The 20,141-nt window shown below is 35.3% G+C and overlaps 2 long non-coding RNA genes across 3 annotated transcripts; both read left to right on the top strand.

The window, feature by feature from the left end:
• The first annotated feature begins 3,756 nt into the window (after window positions 1-3,756).
• Window positions 3,757-6,333, top strand: LOC126667279 (uncharacterized). Its single transcript, XR_007638135.2, has 5 exons — window positions 3,757-4,035; window positions 4,123-4,189; window positions 4,292-4,378; window positions 5,668-5,740; window positions 6,145-6,333. It is a non-coding gene; the product is annotated as an uncharacterized LOC126667279 (long non-coding RNA).
• Window positions 6,334-12,070: 5,737 nt separating this feature from the next.
• On the top strand, window positions 12,071-14,491 carry LOC126667280 (uncharacterized). 2 transcript variants are annotated; one of them, XR_008790087.1, is made up of 5 exons: window positions 12,071-12,363; window positions 12,451-12,517; window positions 12,620-12,706; window positions 13,996-14,068; window positions 14,473-14,491. It is a non-coding gene; the product is annotated as an uncharacterized LOC126667280 (long non-coding RNA). The 2 variants fall into 2 exon arrangements; XR_007638136.2 differs by lacking the exon at window positions 14,473-14,491 and having other exon boundaries at window positions 13,996-14,466.
• Window positions 14,492-20,141: the final 5,650 nt, after the last annotated feature.

Below are 20,141 nucleotides of genomic sequence, written 5' to 3'. Positions count from 1 at the left end.
TTTCATGATTGGGAGGAATAAAAGTGCTGTGTTTGGTATGTTAAAGGGCAGGATTTGGAATCGGATTCAAAGTTGGAAGCATCAGTGTTTCTCAGCTGCAGGTAAGGAGCTGCTAATCAAATCTGTGCTTTTAGCTATTCCAAACTACTATTTCAACGTGTTTCTTATTCCCTCTAGTATTTGTATGGACATTGAGAGAAGTTTAAATGCTTTTTGGTGGGGTAATAGGAAGAGGGAGGGATCGACAGGGATTTGCTGGAGTGATTGGGATAAACTTTGTCTTCCTAAGAATCTAGGAGGGATGGGTTTTAGGAAGTTAAGAGATTTTAATTTGGCTATGTTGAGTAAGCAGGGCTGGAAGTTTTTAAATGAGCCTAATTCGTTAGTTTGTAAAATTTTTCAAGCTAAATACTTTTTTAACGCTGATTTTTTGAACGCTAAGCTAGGAACTAATCCTAGTTATGTGTGGAGGAGCTTAATGGCTGCCCAAGAGATAGTCAGGAAGGGTGTTAGATGGAGAATTGGAAGAGGTGATTCTGTGAGGATTGGGATGGATCCCTGGATTCCGAATGATAAGTTTGGTATGGTTGAAACGGAGATGTCTGAGGAGTGTAAGCTGTCCAAGGTAGAGTCTTTTATTACTTCTGAGAATGGGTGTAGGGTGTGGGATGAAGAGAAGGTGATGAGAGCTTTTTGTGAGGCTGATAGAGTCTTAATTAGGTCGATTGTGCTGCTTAATAATCATATAGAGGATCGTTTGATTTGGCAACCTGAGTTGCGGGGGACCTTTTCTGTCAAGAGCGCCTATAGAATCTCTTTCGGCGATAAAAGTAATAGGGGTGTGGGGGAGGAAAAGTTCTGGACGTGGCTGTGGAGATGTAAGATCCCAGAGAAGTGCAAAATTTTCTTGTGGCGAGGGATGCGAAACTGGTTACCAACCTTAGATGCTCTGACGGCCAAAAAATGTGATGTTCCCGGCTCATGCTTGTTGTGTGAGAATAATGCTGAGACAGTGCCCCATCTTTTTATTAATTGTGCCTTTGTTTCTAAGTGTTTGTTGCTGATCGGTGTAGCTACTAGTAATCAAGCTTGGCATTCTATCATTGATTTCTTTTTGTGGATGGACAGATTTATGAATGAAGAAAAGAAACAATTATGGGTTATGTTGTTATGGAGTGTTTGGTTGGCGAGGAATAATGTTCTTTGGAATAATGTTAAAGACGTTCCTAAAGTTGTGGTCAATAGGGCGAGTCATGTCCTGTTTCAATGGCAGAGTGCTCAGAAGGCTACTATGAGGGACGTGCTGAATAATTCTTTTGAAGGTGGTGATTCGGTTTGGGTTGCTCCGCCTGTAGGATGGGTGAAGGTCAATGTGGATGCTGCGTGTTTCGGCCCAGATAGAAGAACAGGTTGTGCTGCAGTGGAGAGGAATCATAGAGGTGCCTGGGTTTCTGCCTTAACTAATACAAGATCTGAATGTTTGTCTCCGGTGATAGCTGAAGGTTGGGCTCTTAAAGAAGCCTTATCCTGGATTAAAAGCGAAGGGAAGCATCAGGTTATTGTGGAAGTTGATTGTTTACAAGTTGCTCAGCTCCTTAAATCTGAGCTTAGCCCAACTTCTGTGTTACTTTGTTTGTTATTAGATTGTTCTAGTCTGTTAAATACCTTAGTTGATGTTAAGGTTATTTTTGGTTATCGTTCTGCGAATCGTGTTGCTCATAAGCTTGCTCGAGCCACGAATTCTATGCCAGGACGAAAAGTATGGTTGGGTAATCCTCCGTACTTTTTGAATGATGTATTACTTTCCGATTGCCTTTATTAAGAGTTGCATTTTGATTGTCAAAAAAAAAAAGGGGTGGAACAAAAAACGGTAGACACTAGAGTAGGGATATATTAGTCTATCTGTTAAATTTTGGAGTGCAATTATAAATGGAGGGAGTGTAAAAATCTCCACCCCATTTTCTACTATAAGAAAAGAACAAAAACATCCCAACAGTTTTGTTTATCAATTAGATTCTTGTTAAATTTCATAAAGGACAAAAGTTGTTAATTTATGAAAAAGCAAATATTCTTTTTAGGGATGTTTACTGTTGTTTTGTGCTTTATTTTATTTTAAGCCGAGATAGGTAAGTCTAAAAAAATTGTGTAAAAATTCCAAAAACTAGGATAAATTCTTAACTAAATTTGTGTTCATCATGTTATTTATTAAAATTGCTGATTGAATTTCCACCATACTTCTAATAAAAAATAAAATATTATTTAGTAATAATAAAATTTAATTAATTATACTAAACAATTATATATATTGGTCCAATTCAATTTAATTTTACAGAGATACAATAACAATTATTCTTTATAAAACAAATTAAAATATTTTTTTTAAATTTAAGATCAATATAAAGCAAAATTGTAATGATATAAATTTAATATTTTCACACATGAGAAAATTATATATTATTTTAAAAAATAAATAGTTAACATTTTTTATTTTATTTTTAAATTAAAAATCAAACCAAACTAATTTTTTTATTTTTTCTAATGGATTTTTTTTAATATAATTCGATTTAGTTTTTTAAATCGATTCAGTTCCTCTTTCTGATTGTGTGATGACTTGAAATTTTTTTCATTTGAGAAGATAACTCTTGGTAAACTTTTCTTTTTATGTTATTTAAAAATTTAGAATAACCCAATAGAGTAAACATAAGAAATTTGACAAACAAAAATTAGTATGTGAATTTTTTTTTTTGAGAGGAAACAAAAAAACTTCTTTATTCAATCATGAAGAGTGTATACACCTTAGTTTTACTCTAGCCTATATCCAATCATGATTTAACATGTCTGCCTATGGAGACTACAATACTTCTTTATTCAAAGCATTTTATCCACAATGACATGGACTTGGTGACATGTGGTCCAGTTTTGGCCCATTTTCTTCTTTCCCTTGAATGCACTAATTCTCAAAAAAGTATTATTGATTATTACATAACACACCCATACTTAAAATTGATGTTACATCAATTAGTTTCTTAAGAGATTTTATATGAACTTTTAACATTTCCATTTTGATATTTTACAAAAATTACAAATAACAAAATGTAATTTAAAAATAAACTCATCTATATTCACTACAAAATGATCAAACTACAAAAAAGAGATGCGTTTTAAATTTAAACTGAACCAAATTTAATTTTTAATTGAAATGAATGTAAATTTCTTTTATTTGATTCAATTATTTTGAATACGAAATACTTCAAATTGAACCATCCATTTTGGTTGAATTTTTTATATTGGTTCTATTTTATACTAAAATTAAGTTGAAATTGTTTTAGAGTAAAGGGTCAATGGAGTTTTCGAACTTGTGAACTAAAGTTAAATAATTTATTTTTGGCTATTTTGATCAATTTTGAGATTTTGTATTTTTAAATCAATCGAGAATAAAATAATATATTATAGAATAAATTTAGAGGTAGAAATAATATAATTTTGTCATTAGTTGACATTAGGAATAATGAATAATATCTTTAATTAGTTAATAGTTGTAATATCCCGTAAAATTTTGAAGTTTAAGTTACGAGTTCCGGTAACAATTTAGTTGTCGACGTAATTAAATTTATTTTATCAGTCGATTCGGAAATGGTTTAATTTTAAGTCCGGGTTAGAAAAAAAAAAAAAAAAAAAGTTAATTAAAATCCGGGTTTCGAAAATATATTTTTTTATATTTAAAAAAAAAAAAAAAAAGTTCTGGGTCGGGTTCGGTCCAACCAGAATCGGTTGGACCAGGTGTCGGTTGGACCAGGTCTCGTTGAACCGAGACCTGGTCTCGTACGGGATGTGCAGGTCTCGTACGAGACCTGCTGCGGAATTTCAGGGGGGCAGTTTTGCCCCCTGATTTCTCTCGATCTATCCGCGTTTTAAAAACGCTTTCTAAACCAAATATCTTCACCACACATCAGTCTAGCCCTAGCCGCTTTCCTCATTCAATTTCGCTGAGAATCCTTTCCGAAATCATCAACCAAAGTTAAGTGAAAATCATTGGTAAGTTTTTATTTCAATCTCAGATTTTGTTCAAAAACGACATCTCCGTTCATCACTGATTTCTATCTCGTTTCTGAACCAAAATAGGTTTCGCTTCCTTCCAGTGATAGAAGACTCACGTATCTACAAATCCCAATTTTTGTTTCGTCAAACGGTACGTAAACGAACCCGTACCAATCGCCGCCGTTTTACTGTTTTCTGGAAAATTCTGTTTTAAGTTTAATTCGACCCTTCTGAAATTTGATTCGTTTGGCAGCCGTTCGGAGGTCGAAATCAATTCCGTTTGTTTCCCGTGAAAGTAGACTCACGCATCTACGTTTCTACACCTTTCGTTCGTCAAACGGTACGTAAACAAACCCGTAACAATCGATGCCGTTTCACCGTTTTGGATGCGTATAAACTGTGAACTTTTAATATTGAATTCTGCCGATTTTACCAATTTGTAGTTTATGATTTTGGTGCCCTTTTAAGTATAATCTCTTGGCTTGTTAGTTTCGTAAGCTTTCAGTTAGTTCGGTTTCGTAAATTTCAATTCTTGTTCGTCGTTCTCAGATTGACTAATTGCGGTTATAGTTTGAAGTTGTTAATTAGTTTTGATTGTCATTATCGTGTTAACTGTGTTGGTATTTAAGGTGTGGATTAATTAAATAGTGTTTAAGGTAATAATTAAGGAATTGTTGGGTTTGATTAAGTGAGTTTGGTGATAAAAGGGTTGGCGGGTTAAAGCTCTGTAACATATGTTTTGGTTTGTTTCAAATAATGAAGATGATGGTTATTAGGCAATAGTAGTCCTTAGGTTATTTTGTTTTCAAAACATTGATTCCTTAAGTTATTATTTGCTGCTTTCATAATTTGATTTGACTTTGATCTACGGAATTAGTTCCGACTTTTATTTTGGCAATTTAATAATAATTTGAAATTACTTTGGGCATTAATATTTTAAATTTAATTAATATTAATTTTATTATAGATTTTATATAAAATTTTATATTGACTATATTAAATAAGTATTGGGGATTTTATTTTATTTAAAAGTTTGTCAAATTTATTATATTATATTTTTGGGCATAAAAATAATATTTGAATATTTAAAAAATTAAATTAATAATTATTATTAATTATTATTTAATTTTTAAATTGATATTTTTGGCTTAGAATACCTTTGGAATTAAAGTTATATTTTTGCTTTATTTTGCTATGTAATTATTTGAGACTTTTGCCGGTAATAATTAGTTACTTGGGTTTCAAGCTATTGAGTTCTATTTTAATGTCGATTAATATTTTATTAAATATTAAATTATAAACTGTGGTTTATAAACTCTGGAATATCAGTTGGGTCGGTTTAGACTCGTGTCACCGACATGTGGGTTTAGCTTGGTAGTTTTGAAAAACTCGGCTAACCCACTATTTGAGGAATTGATTTTATTTATCAATTAAATATTATTTTAATAATATTTTTGGATTGTATTTAAGTACGAACTCAATAGTCTTGAATTATTTACGGCATTACATTTTATTTGAGAATTGTGTTTCTCTGTGATTTATCTGGTTATTTAATTGTGCTAGTCCTACGTGGTGTCTAGTGATCTTAGAGTTAGGGGTCAACGGATTTTAACCTATTTATTATTATAGACCCGTCGACTGCTCGTGCTTCGGAGTCTACGCAGGGTTAGCTGTTTGCCAAGATCACGTGGATAAGCAAGCAGTGAGTTTGTAGTGCTATTTACCGCTTTATTAAGTACCGCAATTTATTTTAATATTATAAATGTTTGCGAACTGTTTTTACGGATTATGGAACTGGATTGAAACGAGCTACTCGATAGGCTTGTATCGAGACTGTGTGCACCGGTAAGTACTCTGGGAAACGGCAGACTAAAGTCTTGCTCACGCTGGTATATTTATTTGACGAGGATTTGTTCCCGTCCACTCTGGGTTTATCGGTATGCTATGACATACTTACGCTGGGATCATTTCAATACTGTTTTTCCATAATCATATTATATTAGTATAAAAATGTTTTGATTTAAGGGTTTTAAACTTAATAAATGTAAATAGTATTGCGAACTCATCTCAGTATATCTGACCCCGTTGTTTTCCCAAATTTTCCAGGTTTATGATTTGAAAGCTGGTCCACTCCGATTCTTTTGATTCCTCGGAGGTTTTTATGTTATTAAACTAGTTTCTATTTTTTGAACTCTTAGACCGCAGTAGAACTAGTTTATACATTACTTATTATTGCACTTTGGGATTGTCGATTTGAGCGACTATTTATTTTTGGCATGTTCACTCCGGATTATTTATTTTTATATATAAGGCATGCTGTTAAACTTTTCAGATATTTAAGTTATCTATATTGTTTATTGTTTTTCCGCAAGGCTTGCTACGGGTTTTGGTACGACCATACCCATACCCTAGCGCCGGTCACGATCCACGAAATTGGGTCGTGACAAAGTTGGTATCAGAGCTTTAGTTTCGAACTAAGGCCAAATTTTTGCATGTTACGTGTTTATCGCTTTAAGGCATGTTAAGTGTTATAGTTGTGTCATAGGATCTACTGCGGAATTAGGATTCAAGTTTTGTCTTTTGAAACGTCATCTTTTGTTTTCAAAACTTTCTACCTTCACCTTTAGGGATGTTTGAGTCGGTCTTATGTATTACTAATGCTTTACTTTGCGAAATTTTTGCTTTACTCTGGAATGTTTGTGTTATTACTCTGGATAAATTGTTAATTTTTGAGCTGTTAAATTATACTCTGGGTGTTGCCAAGTGGGCATTATTTAAGAATTGTTTGTTTCATTCTTAGGAATGAATATTCGTAGGCGTGCTGCAGCTGAGGCTGAAGCTGATGACGCTATGTCAATTGAGGTCGACCAACATGAACCAGAGGTTCAAGTTGGCAGAGGACGTGCAGGTGGAGTTCCGGCCGGTAGAGGCCGAGCTGGCAGAGGTCGGGGTGGCAGAGGTCAGGCTGCTGGAGGTAGAGGTAGGGGACGTGGTGGTGCAGGCGTTCAGGCACCAGGTGTACCACAAGCTCCTATCGATCCATTTGACTTCACGACGTTTTTGGCTGGGATCACTGCACTCCAGAATAATCAAGTGCAACTGCAGGCGGGACAGATCGCCATGCAGAATCAGTATGCTATGCTGGGGCAGATCGTGCAGCAACAGGCACCACAGGCTGGTGGTGTAGCAGTTGGTGGTGTTGGAACCACTGACAGGGATCTGGTATTGGCTTACATGAGGCTGAAGCCAACGGAGTTTGACGGTTCCGGAGACGCGCTGGATTTTCTCGAGGAGGTTGAGCAGAATGCTCGGCGACTACAGGCTACAGAGCGTCAGACCGTCGTTCTGGTAGAGATGTCAATGAAGGGTTCAGCTGGGGACTGGTTTCGTAGCTCTGTTCATGCTGACATGGCTACCATCTCCTGGGCTCAGTTTGTGGCAAAATTCAGAGCTTTCTTCTTGCCATTTTCAGTGACAGAGGGTTTCAGAGACAGACTGCTGGTTCTGAAGAGAGATGACAGATCGGTACACGAGTACACTACTGAGTTCGTGAGACTTAGTCGCTTTGCCCCAGATCTGCAGACTGAACAACAAAGGGTGAACGATAGATACGTGAAGGGTCTGGGTGCTGACTTTATTAGTCTTCTGACTGAGACGACCAAGGAATTTTCTGCGGTAGTGGACAGTGCCCGTCGGATGGAGGCAAATTTACTGCACTTTGGGAAAATGACTGAGACGAAGAAGGCGAGCGGTGGTTTTCAGAGTAGTGGGCAACAGGGTGGTAGCAGCAGCTATCAGAACAAGCCTTCCCAGTACAAGAGTCAGAAAGGGGGTGTTCGGAAAGGGTATCAGCCGTATTCTCACAGTTCGGGTTACAGTGGGAATAGCCGTGGGTCTGGTCGCGGTTACAGTGGTACATCTAGCGTTCCGTTTTGTCAGAACTGCAGGCGCAGACATTCGGGACAGTGCACAGTTGCACCAGGTAGTTGCTATGCTTGTGGCCAGCAGGGTCACTTTGCTAGGGAGTGTCCGTCGTCTGGGCAGCAGATGTCATCGGCTAGTGTTGCTCAGCCGTTCTTTCAGCAGCAGAGGCCCGTTTTCACTCCTTCGGCAGGGTATTCTCAACCTGCCGCTTCGTTTGGTGGCCAGCGGGGCCGTGGTTCAGGAGGGCGTGGTTTTGGTGGCCGTGGGAACGGTGGTAGAGGCTCGGGTAGTTACAGTTCTTCTCAGGCACCGCAGCAGGGACAGGGTCAGGCCAGAGTATTTGCTCTGACTCCTCAGGATGCTCGTGCATCAAACGCCGTGGTGCAAGGTACTATTCCCATTTCATTTGTAGATGCTTTGGTCTTATTTGATGCGGGTGCAACACACTCTTTTGTTTCATCGAGTTTTGCTGCTAAATTGGGTGTGACACCATCTAGGTTGTTAGAGCCTTTATCTGTATCTACGCCTTTGTCTGACTGTGTTGTGGTGGATGTGGTCTATCCTTCTTGTTCTGTGGTTATACATGGTAGAGAGCTTAGTGCTGACTTGATTATGCTTGATGTATTGACTTTTGATGTCATCTTGGGGATGGATTGGCTTTCACGCCATTTTGCATCTATCGACTGTCGAGGGAAGTCGGTATTGTTTGGGATTCCGGGTGATATGCCTTTTTCCTTCCAAGGGGAAAAGACAGAAGCGCCTAAGAATCTAATTTCGGCGATCAAGGCCAAGCGTATGATGGGCAAGGGTTGCCAGGCCTTTTTAGCAGTTGTTCGTGACTTAGAGGGTGACAGTGGTGATGTGCATAGTGTTCCGATAGTGAATGAATTCACTGATGTATTTCCAGAGGAGTTGCCTGGATTACCACCCGATCGTGACATCGAGTTCTGTATTGATGTTGCTCCTGGCACAGCTCCTATTTCGATACCGCCGTATCGGATGGCTCCTGCGGAGCTTAAAGAGTTGAAGGAACAGTTACAGGAATTGCTTGATAGTGGTTTTATCAGACCGAGTACTTCTCCGTGGGGTGCTCCGGTGTTGTTTGTCAAGAAGAAGGATGGGTCATTTCGGCTGTGTATTGACTACAGACAGCTGAACAAGGTTACTATCAAGAACCGGTATCCTCTTCCTCGTATTGATGATTTGTTCGACCAGTTGGAGGGTGCTAAGTGCTTTTCGAAGATTGATTTGAGATCCGGGTATCATCAACTTCGGATTCGAGACGTCGATGTGCCTAAGACTGCTTTCAGAACGCGGTATGGGCATTTCGAGTTTCTGGTCATGTCCTTTGGGTTGACTAACGCACCAGCAGCGTTTATGGATATGATGAACCGGGTATTCAAGCCGTTTCTGGATCAGTTCGTCATTGTGTTTATTGATGACATACTGATTTACTCCCGGAGTGAGGAGGAGCATGCTTTCCACTTGAGAACGATACTGCAGACTTTGCGTGAGCATCAGCTGTATGCTAAGTTCTCGAAGTGCGAATTTTGGCTGGATCAAGTTACCTTCTTAGGACACGTGGTGTCGAAGGATGGGATCAAGGTTGATCCGACGAAGATTGAGGCAGTTATGGATTGGCAGAGGCCGAGGTCAGTTACCGAGATCAGAAGTTTTCTGGGGTTAGCTGGCTATTATCGTCGGTTCGTGCAGGATTTCTCCAGAATATCTGCACCGATGACTAAACTGACACAGAAAGGTGTTAAGTTTGAGTGGACTGACAAGTGCGAGGCGAGCTTTGAGAAGCTCAAAGAGATTCTGACTACAGCTCCTGTGTTAGCTTTGCCATCTGGCATTGAGGGGTTCACTGTCTATTGTGATGCTTCACGTATCGGTTTGGGTTGCGTTCTTATGCAACATGGTAAGGTGATTGCCTATGCTTCTCGCCAGCTGAAGAAGCATGAGGTGAATTATCCTACTCATGATCTGGAGTTAGCAGCTGTGGTCTTTGCTCTCAAGATCTGGAGGCACTATTTGTACGGTGCGACTTGCGAGATCTTCACTGATCATAAGAGTCTGAAGTACATTTTTGATCAGCGTGAGCTGAATCTGAGACAGCGGAGATGGTTGGAGTTACTGAAAGACTATGATTGTACTATTCAGTACCATCCGGGTAAGGCTAATGTGGTAGCCGATGCGTTGAGTCGCAAATCTTCGGGCAGTTTGGCCCATATTTCTGAGGTTGGGCGGAGACCCATGGTTCGTGAGTGGCATAGTCTGTTAGCTTCGGGATACGGATTTCAGGTTTCGCAGAGAGGTTGTTTGTTGGCACAGTTGCAGGTGCAACCGGTTTTGATTGATAGGATCAAAGCTTCACAAGCTGAGGATCCACAATTGAAACGAATTATGGAGGGGATCCATCTAGATGGAAATTCTGAGTTTGTTCTGGCGGATGGAGTTCTCAGGTACGGTTCTCGGCTGTGTGTTCCGGATTCAGATGGTTTGAGAGACCAGATTCTGGAGGAAGTGCACAAGTCAGCTTACAGTGTTCATCCGGGTTCTACCAAGATGTACCATGATCTCAAGGGTACGTACTGGTGGAGCGGAATGAAAAAGGATGTTGCAGAGTTTGTGTCTAAGTGTTTGACTTGCCAGCAGGTAAAGTTAGAGCATCAGAGACCGTTTGGATATCTGCAACCGCTACCTATTCCAGAGTGGAAATGGGAGCGAATAGCTATGGATTTTGTGGTTGGTTTGCCACGTACCCGACAGGGGTATGATTCGATTTGGGTGATAGTTGACCGTTTGACCAAGTCAGCTCACTTCTTACCGATCAAGGTTACTTATCAGGCTTCGAAGTTGGCACAGTTGTACATCGATCGGATTGTGAGTCTCCATGGTGTACCAGTGTCGATAGTTTCGGACAGAGGTTCAGTTTTCACCTCTCGGTTTTGGAAGGCGATGCAGGAATCTTTGGGTACGAGATTGGATTTCAGTACTGCTTTTCATCCTCAGACTGACGGTCAGTCTGAGAGGACTATTCAGACTTTGGAGGACATGCTCAGGATGTGTGTTTTGGATTTCCAGGGTAGCTGGGATACTCATTTGTCTTTGATTGAGTTTTCCTACAACAACAGTTACCACGCTAGTATCGAGATGGCACCTTATGAGGCCTTGTACGGGCGCAAGTGTCGATCTCCTATCTGTTGGGAGGAGGTTGGCGAGCGCAAGCTCTCGGGAGCAGAGATTATCCAGATTACCTCAGAGAAGGTACCATTGATCAAGCGGAGGTTGGAGACAGCGTTTAGTCGGCATAAGAGTTATGCTGATCCGAAGAGGAAAGACATGGAGTTTCGGGTTGGAGATTTCGTGTTTCTTCGAGTTTCGCCTATGAAGGGCGTTGTGCGTTTTGGTGTTAAGGGGAAGTTAGCACCGAGATATGTTGGTCCGTATGAGATCATTGAGCGTATTGGAGCAGTGGCGTATAAGTTAGCGTTGCCACCAGATATGTTGTTGGTTCACCCAGTGTTTCACATTTCCATGTTGAGGAAGTGTATTTCTGATCCTTCTCACGTGATAGTACCCCAGAGTGTTGAGATTGACCATGAGCTATCTTACGAGGAGCAGCCTGTAGAGATTGTTGATACGCAGGTTCGTAAGTTACGGAGTAAGGAGATTCCGATGGTCAAGGTTCTTTGGCGGAACCATTCTGTTGAGGAGTGCACTTGGGAGACCGAGTCGGATATGCGGAGTCGCTATCCTTTTCTTTTTCCTTGAGGTACGAAAATTATTTGCTATGTGAAATTTTTGTGAGTTTTACTTGTGTTGTGTTATTTTAAGTGTTATGGGTTAATTGTGATTAAATTCGAGGACGAATTTTTAATAAGTTGGGGAGAATGTAATATCCCGTAAAATTTTGAAGTTTAAGTTACGAGTTCCGGTAACAATTTAGTTGTCGACGTAATTAAATTTATTTTATCAGTCGATTCGGAAATGGTTTAATTTTAAGTCCGGGTTAGAAAAAAAAAAAAAAAAAAAGTTAATTAAAATCCGGGTTTCGAAAATATATTTTTTTATATTTAAAAAAAAAAAAAAAAAAAAAAAGTTCCGGGTCGGGTTCGGTCCAACCAGAATCGGTTGGACCAGGTGTCGGTTGGACCAGGTCTCGTTGAACCGAGACCTGGTCTCGTACGGGATGTGCAGGTCTCGTACGAGACCTGCTGCGGAATTTCAGGGGGGCAGTTTTGCCCCCTGATTTCTCTCGATCTATCCGCGTTTTAAAAACGCTTTCTAAACCAAATATCTTCACCACACATCAGTCTAGCCCTAGCCGCTTTCCTCATTCAATTTCGCTGAGAATCCTTTCCGAAATCATCAACCAAAGTTAAGTGAAAATCATTGGTAAGTTTTTATTTCAATCTCAGATTTTGTTCAAAAACGACATCTCCGTTCATCACTGATTTCTATCTCGTTTCTGAACCAAAATAGGTTTCGCTTCCTTCCAGTGATAGAAGACTCACGTATCTACAAATCCCAATTTTTGTTTCGTCAAACGGTACGTAAACGAACCCGTACCAATCGCCGCCGTTTTACCGTTTTCTGGAAAATTCTGTTTTAAGTTTAATTCGACCCTTCTGAAATTTGATTCGTTTGGCAGCCGTTCGGAGGTCGAAATCAATTCCGTTTGTTTCCCGTGAAAGTAGACTCACGCATCTACGTTTCTACACCTTTCGTTCGTCAAACGGTACGTAAACAAACCCGTAACAATCGATGCCGTTTCACCGTTTTGGATGCGTATAAACTGTGAACTTTTAATATTGAATTTTGCCGATTTTACCAATTTGTAGTTTATGATTTTGGTGCCCTTTTAAGTATAATCTCTTGGCTTGTTAGTTTCGTAAGCTTTCAGTTAGTTCGGTTTCGTAAATTTCAATTCTTGTTCGTCGTTCTCAGATTGACTAATTGCGGTTATAGTTTGAAGTTGTTAATTAGTTTTGATTGTCATTATCGTGTTAACTGTGTTGGTATTTAAGGTGTGGATTAATTAAATAGTGTTTAAGGTAATAATTAAGGAATTGTTGGGTTTGATTAAGTGAGTTTGGTGATAAAAGGGTTGGCGGGTTAAAGCTCTGTAACATATGTTTTGGTTTGTTTCAAATAATGAAGATGATGGTTATTAGGCAATAGTAGTCCTTAGGTTATTTTGTTTTCAAAACATTGATTCCTTAAGTTATTATTTGCTGCTTTCATAATTTGATTTGACTTTGATCTACGGAATTAGTTCCGACTTTTATTTTGGCAATTTAATAATAATTTGAAATTACTTTGGGCATTAATATTTTAAATTTAATTAATATTAATTTTATTATAGATTTTATATAAAATTTTATATTGACTATATTAAATAAGTATTGGGGATTTTATTTTATTTAAAAGTTTGTCAAATTTATTATATTATATTTTTGGGCATAAAAATAATATTTGAATATTTAAAAAATTAAATTAATAATTATTATTAATTATTATTTAATTTTTAAATTGATATTTTTGGCTTAGAATACCTTTGGAATTAAAGTTATATTTTTGCTTTATTTTGCTATGTAATTATTTGAGACTTTTGCCGGTAATAATTAGTTACTTGGGTTTCAAGCTATTGAGTTCTATTTTAATGTCGATTAATATTTTATTAAATATTAAATTATAAACTGTGGTTTATAAACTCTGGAATATCAGTTGGGTCGGTTTAGACTCGTGTCACCGACATGTGGGTTTAGCTTGGTAGTTTTGAAAAACTCGGCTAACCCACTATTTGAGGAATTGATTTTATTTATCAATTAAATATTATTTTAATAATATTTTTGGATTGTATTTAAGTACGAACTCAATAGTCTTGAATTATTTACGGCATTACATTTTATTTGAGAATTGTGTTTCTCTGTGATTTATCTGGTTATTTAATTGTGCTAGTCCTACGTGGTGTCTAGTGATCTTAGAGTTAGGGGTCAACGGATTTTAACCTATTTATTATTATAGACCCGTCGACTGCTCGTGCTTCGGAGTCTACGCAGGGTTAGCTGTTTGCCAAGATCACGTGGATAAGCAAGCAGTGAGTTTGTAGTGCTATTTACCGCTTTATTAAGTACCGCAATTTATTTTAATATTATAAATGTTTGCGAACTGTTTTTACGGATTATGGAACTGGATTGAAACGAGCTACTCGATAGGCTTGTATCGAGACTGTGTGCACCGGTAAGTACTCTGGGAAACGGCAGACTAAAGTCTTGCTCACGCTGGTATATTTATTTGACGAGGATTTGTTCCCGTCCACTCTGGGTTTATCGGTATGCTATGACATACTTACGCTGGGATCATTTCAATACTGTTTTTCCATAATCATATTATATTAGTATAAAAATGTTTTGATTTAAGGGTTTTAAACTTAATAAATGTAAATAGTATTGCGAACTCATCTCAGTATATCTGACCCCGTTGTTTTTCCAAATTTTCCAGGTTTATGATTTGAAAGCTGGTCCACTCCGATTCTTTTGATTCCTCGGAGGTTTTTATGTTATTAAACTAGTTTCTATTTTTTGAACTCTTAGACCGCAGTAGAACTAGTTTATACATTACTTATTATTGCACTTTGGGATTGTCGATTTGAGCGACTATTTATTTTTGGCATGTTCACTCCGGATTATTTATTTTTATATATAAGGCATGCTGTTAAACTTTTCAGATATTTAAGTTATCTATATTGTTTATTGTTTTTCCGCAAGGCTTGCTACGGGTTTTGGTACGACCATACCCATACCCTAGCGCCGGTCACGATCCACGAAATTGGGTCGTGACAATAGTTGAGAGTGAGCTATTTGATCATGAATCATAAATCCAGAGACCAGATTCATCTTTTATTTAATTTTTTTTATATTCAAAACTAACCCAATCTAAAAATTAGATTGTTTACATTACCAAACATAGCTAAATTGGCCCGGTCATTTGATTTTTCAGTTTAGATTGATTTGTATAATACTCCTAACTATGAATGATTTAATTAAGTTCAATGAACAATACATCTATCATTTAAATCGATGAATTATAATTACATACGCATCAATTGACTTGCCCAAATAGATTAAATGACCAATAAAATGTAGCATAGAAAAAGGTCCATTTGAGGGAAAATAGACCCATCATAGCATGTTAATATTTTGCATTTTAAAGGAAAGGAATCAAATAAATCAAGAAATTAATTAAGTGTAAGGCAATCGAATTTTAAGCCCTTAAACATAACTCTTTTTTCCTGTCAGATAGGTCCTTGCCATAAAATGTTCAATTATGGCAGCTTTCATTATTTTCACTGATCAAAAATTGAAGTGAAATGGCATTATTTATTCACTACAAATTAATGCTATTATCACCTAAAATTGCAAGTATCAAAATGAAGACTCTATAATAAGACAGCTTGTATAGCTATTTTTGAAAATAAAATCAGAAAGAAGAATCCAATTTTTTAAAAAATATCACTCAAAAACATTAATTTATTCAGCTACACCGTAGCTGAAGAAAATGCAGATTATTCTGATAACACTGCTAGCATAAATTAATTTTTGCAGTATTTCAGTGCAATATCAAATCCTTATCCCCTGTGCAAAATATTCAGAATAATTAATGACATTGGTACATTAATAAATCTCATTTTAAGCTATATAAGGATAGATCAATTGAATTTTAATTTTAACCCTGGTAACTTTTTTTAATCTTCACAGCAGCAACTATATTCAGTTTTACCAAATATCATCAATTCTTAGTCGAAACCGCAAAATCAGAAAACGAATAAGAGAAACTCGAGAATAAAAGAGATAAATTAGAAAAAATACCGTTACAGGTAGAGAGACAATTAACACTGACGATTAAAAGACGATTGTCCACTCTATATTCTTAAAATAATGCCATTATTAAATATGTGAAAAATCAAAAAAACTTAAAGTTATGTTATTGTCATAATTATAATAATATGGTGAAATATTATCTTTATCTATGTATGATGTCAAACACATAATCTGGACAATACTCTAATTAATAAAATTAATTTTAAAGTTGAGCAGTATTACTTTTGTATTGAATTTAAAATTAAAATATTCAAAACTCATAAAATGCAATCCAGCTGAGAACACAGACTCGGAGAGAGTAATAGAATATTCATGATCTCACAAGAATATGCTGAAATCAGAAGTTATGTTATGCATACAAAACGGAATTCCACTTTGGATATAGCTTTACAACAATATTTCCTTTTCAATTTTCATTTTAAATACCACAATAGGCTAAGAAACAAACAAGAATATTAAAATCAATTATGCTAACCCAATATTTTCAAATTTGTCAGCCAGAATTGTGGCCTAAAATCATTTGCTTTCCTTTCCTTTTTTCCTTTTACATTAATCCAGAGGAGTCACATTTTCATGCTATATTAGCATATACGAATATTTCTATTTGTTTTATTATTGCAACATCAAAAATTTATTATTTTTCCTAATAAATAGCACTCAAAACTTTTCTGAAAAATATAATCATTATTTAACTCACTATTCATTGTTTTTTTATTTGTAAATTATTCATTATAGTTTATTACTAAATTAACCGAATAATTAAACATTAAAAAATAATTAATGCAATTTTTTGCTTTTTATTTGATTGGTATTTATAAAGTATTCATTTTAATGAAATCACAATGAATACATAAATATTAATACCTATTATTATTATTATTATTATTATTATTATAGCATTTGCTTTTAGTTACAGCCTCAATAGAGTTAAATTCTTTAACAATGGGTCTCATTTATTTTAAAAATATGTACAAAATTCATATCTAAATCTAGCAATATGAACTGATTTAGTATTTTAATGTGGTGCAATTGCATAGACTAGCTAAAAATGACAATGCAAATCATATGTCAGTATATATTATATAGTTTTATTATCAAGATATTTTATTTAGCTTTAGTTATTCGATTTTTGATCACCATATATATTAGTGTACATATAGTTAAGCGGCTAAATTGATGCTTTGCAAAGAGCTTAAATTTGAAAATGTTGCAATGGGTTTGTGAACTACCTCTGTTGAAATCAAGGGAAGGCTTGAAAAATAACCACAAAGGTTAATTTTTCCCTCTCAATTTAACATAAAATATCAATTACAAACAAATTCGTGAATTTGAACAAAATCATTCACATATTGCTTAATTTGGCTTTTTTTTTCTTGAGATGGAAAAATAATTGGAGCAATATGAGGTGACAACAAACTATTGGACTATTTGAAGCTGAATAGGTAAAACGAGATAAACCATCTATTTTGAACATGTTTTTATCCAAAACGCCTATTTGATGATATTTTAACCATATCATCTCAAGTTGAAGGGATAAAAATTTAATAAATGGATCAATCTGGTTAATTAGCCCCAACCACCAAACTAGAGTAGGAAAAAAAAGGAATATTGCGTGTATTATTTTCTCTAAATTATAAAAAATCAAAATGAGATAAGGATTTACATAAATACGATAATCTAAACCATACTCAATGATTAGCTAATGATTATTAAATTATAGAAATTCAAAATCGAAAGCAAAATATTATAATGCCAAGTTTAAGATTAGTGCAAATTAAGTAAGGATCTTTGATAACATATGATATGGCATTAATTAATACATAGAGATTGGTTACTTATCCAGAAAGTCGGATATCGCCATTAATATCAGTTTTTTTTAAGGCAAATAGTGGTATGGGATAAACTAATTAATGTCCTTCAGATAAAGGGTCGCCAAAGTTTTTATGATTTTATTTTATCCACCGCCAATATAATGAGCAAGAACCTAAATATCCAACATTTAAATTCATATTCTTTTCAGCCTTTTGTTTTAACTCATCAAGCTGCCAAGATATACAGAGTGATGGATAATTTTCAGTGATGATTCCTCAATTTTATTTCCTTTTCCTTAATGTAAGCTTAACTATTGGATTGGATATCCATCTGGCCGCCCAACCTTGGTCCGCTAGGGCCGGATTGGTTACGAATTTTTTACCTTAAACTCGACCCTATCGTGACACCTCGTATTTTTACATGCGGGTCTCGAAGTTATATAATTAGTTAAATTGCATATAATAACTTTGAGTAAACCTAATTTAACGCTACATAAATATAATATAATCTAAATCAAGTCTGAATCGAAACTTGAATCGAACATGAATTTATCTTAAAAGAGTCCAATCAAACTGGATCCGGTCCGAGAACGTATAAATACCTCTCATGAGTAAGTATACTTCTTTGAAAAAAAAATATACTTTATAGTTTTAAGAAGTAAAGTAATCGATGATCATCAAATTTAATTTTCGAATTTTCCGAATCTCTTATAAATGTAATTGTTCAGATTCTATTTGATGAAACTGTAAAAAAAAAAAATAGTGACGTAATCATAAAATTTAATTGGAGGCGAAAGGGATCAAAATGACATCGTTTTGATACTATTTTAAAGAAATTCATACCATTCAAAACCAAGACCTTCATTCTCAAATAATTTGCACTACTGTTCAGGGCCGCGTCCGATTCCGCATGATCATGAACTTTTATTTCATATAGCTGCATCAATTCTATCATTTGTTTTTTTCATTATTGCTAAATTTTATTGATACTAGTTTTGCTTCACGTGCTTTGCACGTGGCTCGTAATGTGACACGTCAAAAATAACTGAAGTTTAATTGATAGTTATATTAAAAATAACAATAAATAAATATATTTATTTTTATAAAAACTTAAGTTACTAATTTTTTAATGAATTGGCTATTTGATAGAAAAATATTTATATTCAATTGATTAAAATTAAAGATATTCTTTTACAAATAAAATTAAAAATTTATACTTATTAGTTAATATTTAATTTCGTGTTATATAATATTATCACAAATATAATTAGTTGTTGGATCTCATGCATAATTTTTTAGTAGTTGAATATAAGTATATGTGAAAGAAAGAATAGCAATTGACATATAGTTAACTACTTTTACTATGAAATTAATTGAAAGCTTTTTATTAATTAAATTTTAACAATTATCCAACGAAATAAACTTTTTTCCAAAATTCCAATTCAACTTATGAACATAACATGCGCCATACATAAACAATTAATGTTCCCTGTAAAAATAATTAAGAATATTCAAATTAAATTTGAAACTTGTTTCCTTGCCATAGTTTCCGGAAAAGAATGTGATGCACAATCCTTCTAATAATTGGAATTGGGAAGTAATAAAATTTGACTTAAATAAAAAATCTATTGAAAATTTGATTTGAAGAGGATTTCATATTCATTCAATTATGCTTGATTTAGTTATTTTTAAATAATACTACAAAAAATAGGCTAGATTATAGCTAATGAAAATTACAAGAGTTTTATTTCCTTATTCAATTCAAATTCTGTTCCGATAAATTTTTGATTGCAATGCAATTTTAATTAATAATCAATTACTATTATTAATAATAAATTAGAAAGGATAATTAGGTAAAAGTGTCTGCCCCCCATCCGTACTTTTATATATAGTATAGATAGATAGATAACCTCCCATACATTTTTCTCATGCCATAATCATCATAAATAAATATAAGGACAAATTTATATGTTAGACTTCAAATAGTGGCATGTGGAATTAATGTCAGAACTTTTATAAAGACACAGGCCTGTGAAAAGAAATGTTTGAAAGTGGATCCTGGGCAGAGAATGAAGCCCAATCTAATAATCATTCACAATAGAGCCACTAGCTAAATTCCAAGGCATGTCTCTAACTCACTCATTTCACACATCACCTTTTCTCAAACCACTTCTATTTGTACGACAATGCCTGAACAGATGACACACCATGTTCTCGCCCAACTTAAGCTTACCAATAATATGTTTGACAATACTCAAAATATTTATCTCTTGTCTAATAAATAAAGTCATAATAATTCATACTCGAGTCGGTCTGAAAACCACTGACTTTCAATTATCGAGAAATGAATTACTAATATAAAGACTTAGTGTATAGTATTTAAAAATAGGCTTAATTACCAAAAAATACCAAACCTTTGCGGGATGTTTCAAATTTAGCCAAACCTTTTAAAATCACCAAATTTAACCATTTTCCACAT

The sequence above is a fragment of the Mercurialis annua genome, linkage group LG2 (assembly GCF_937616625.2).
Source record: "Mercurialis annua linkage group LG2, ddMerAnnu1.2, whole genome shotgun sequence".
NCBI classification, from domain to species: Eukaryota; Viridiplantae; Streptophyta; class Magnoliopsida; order Malpighiales; family Euphorbiaceae; genus Mercurialis; species Mercurialis annua.
This window is presented reverse-complemented; position numbering and strand designations above follow the sequence as displayed.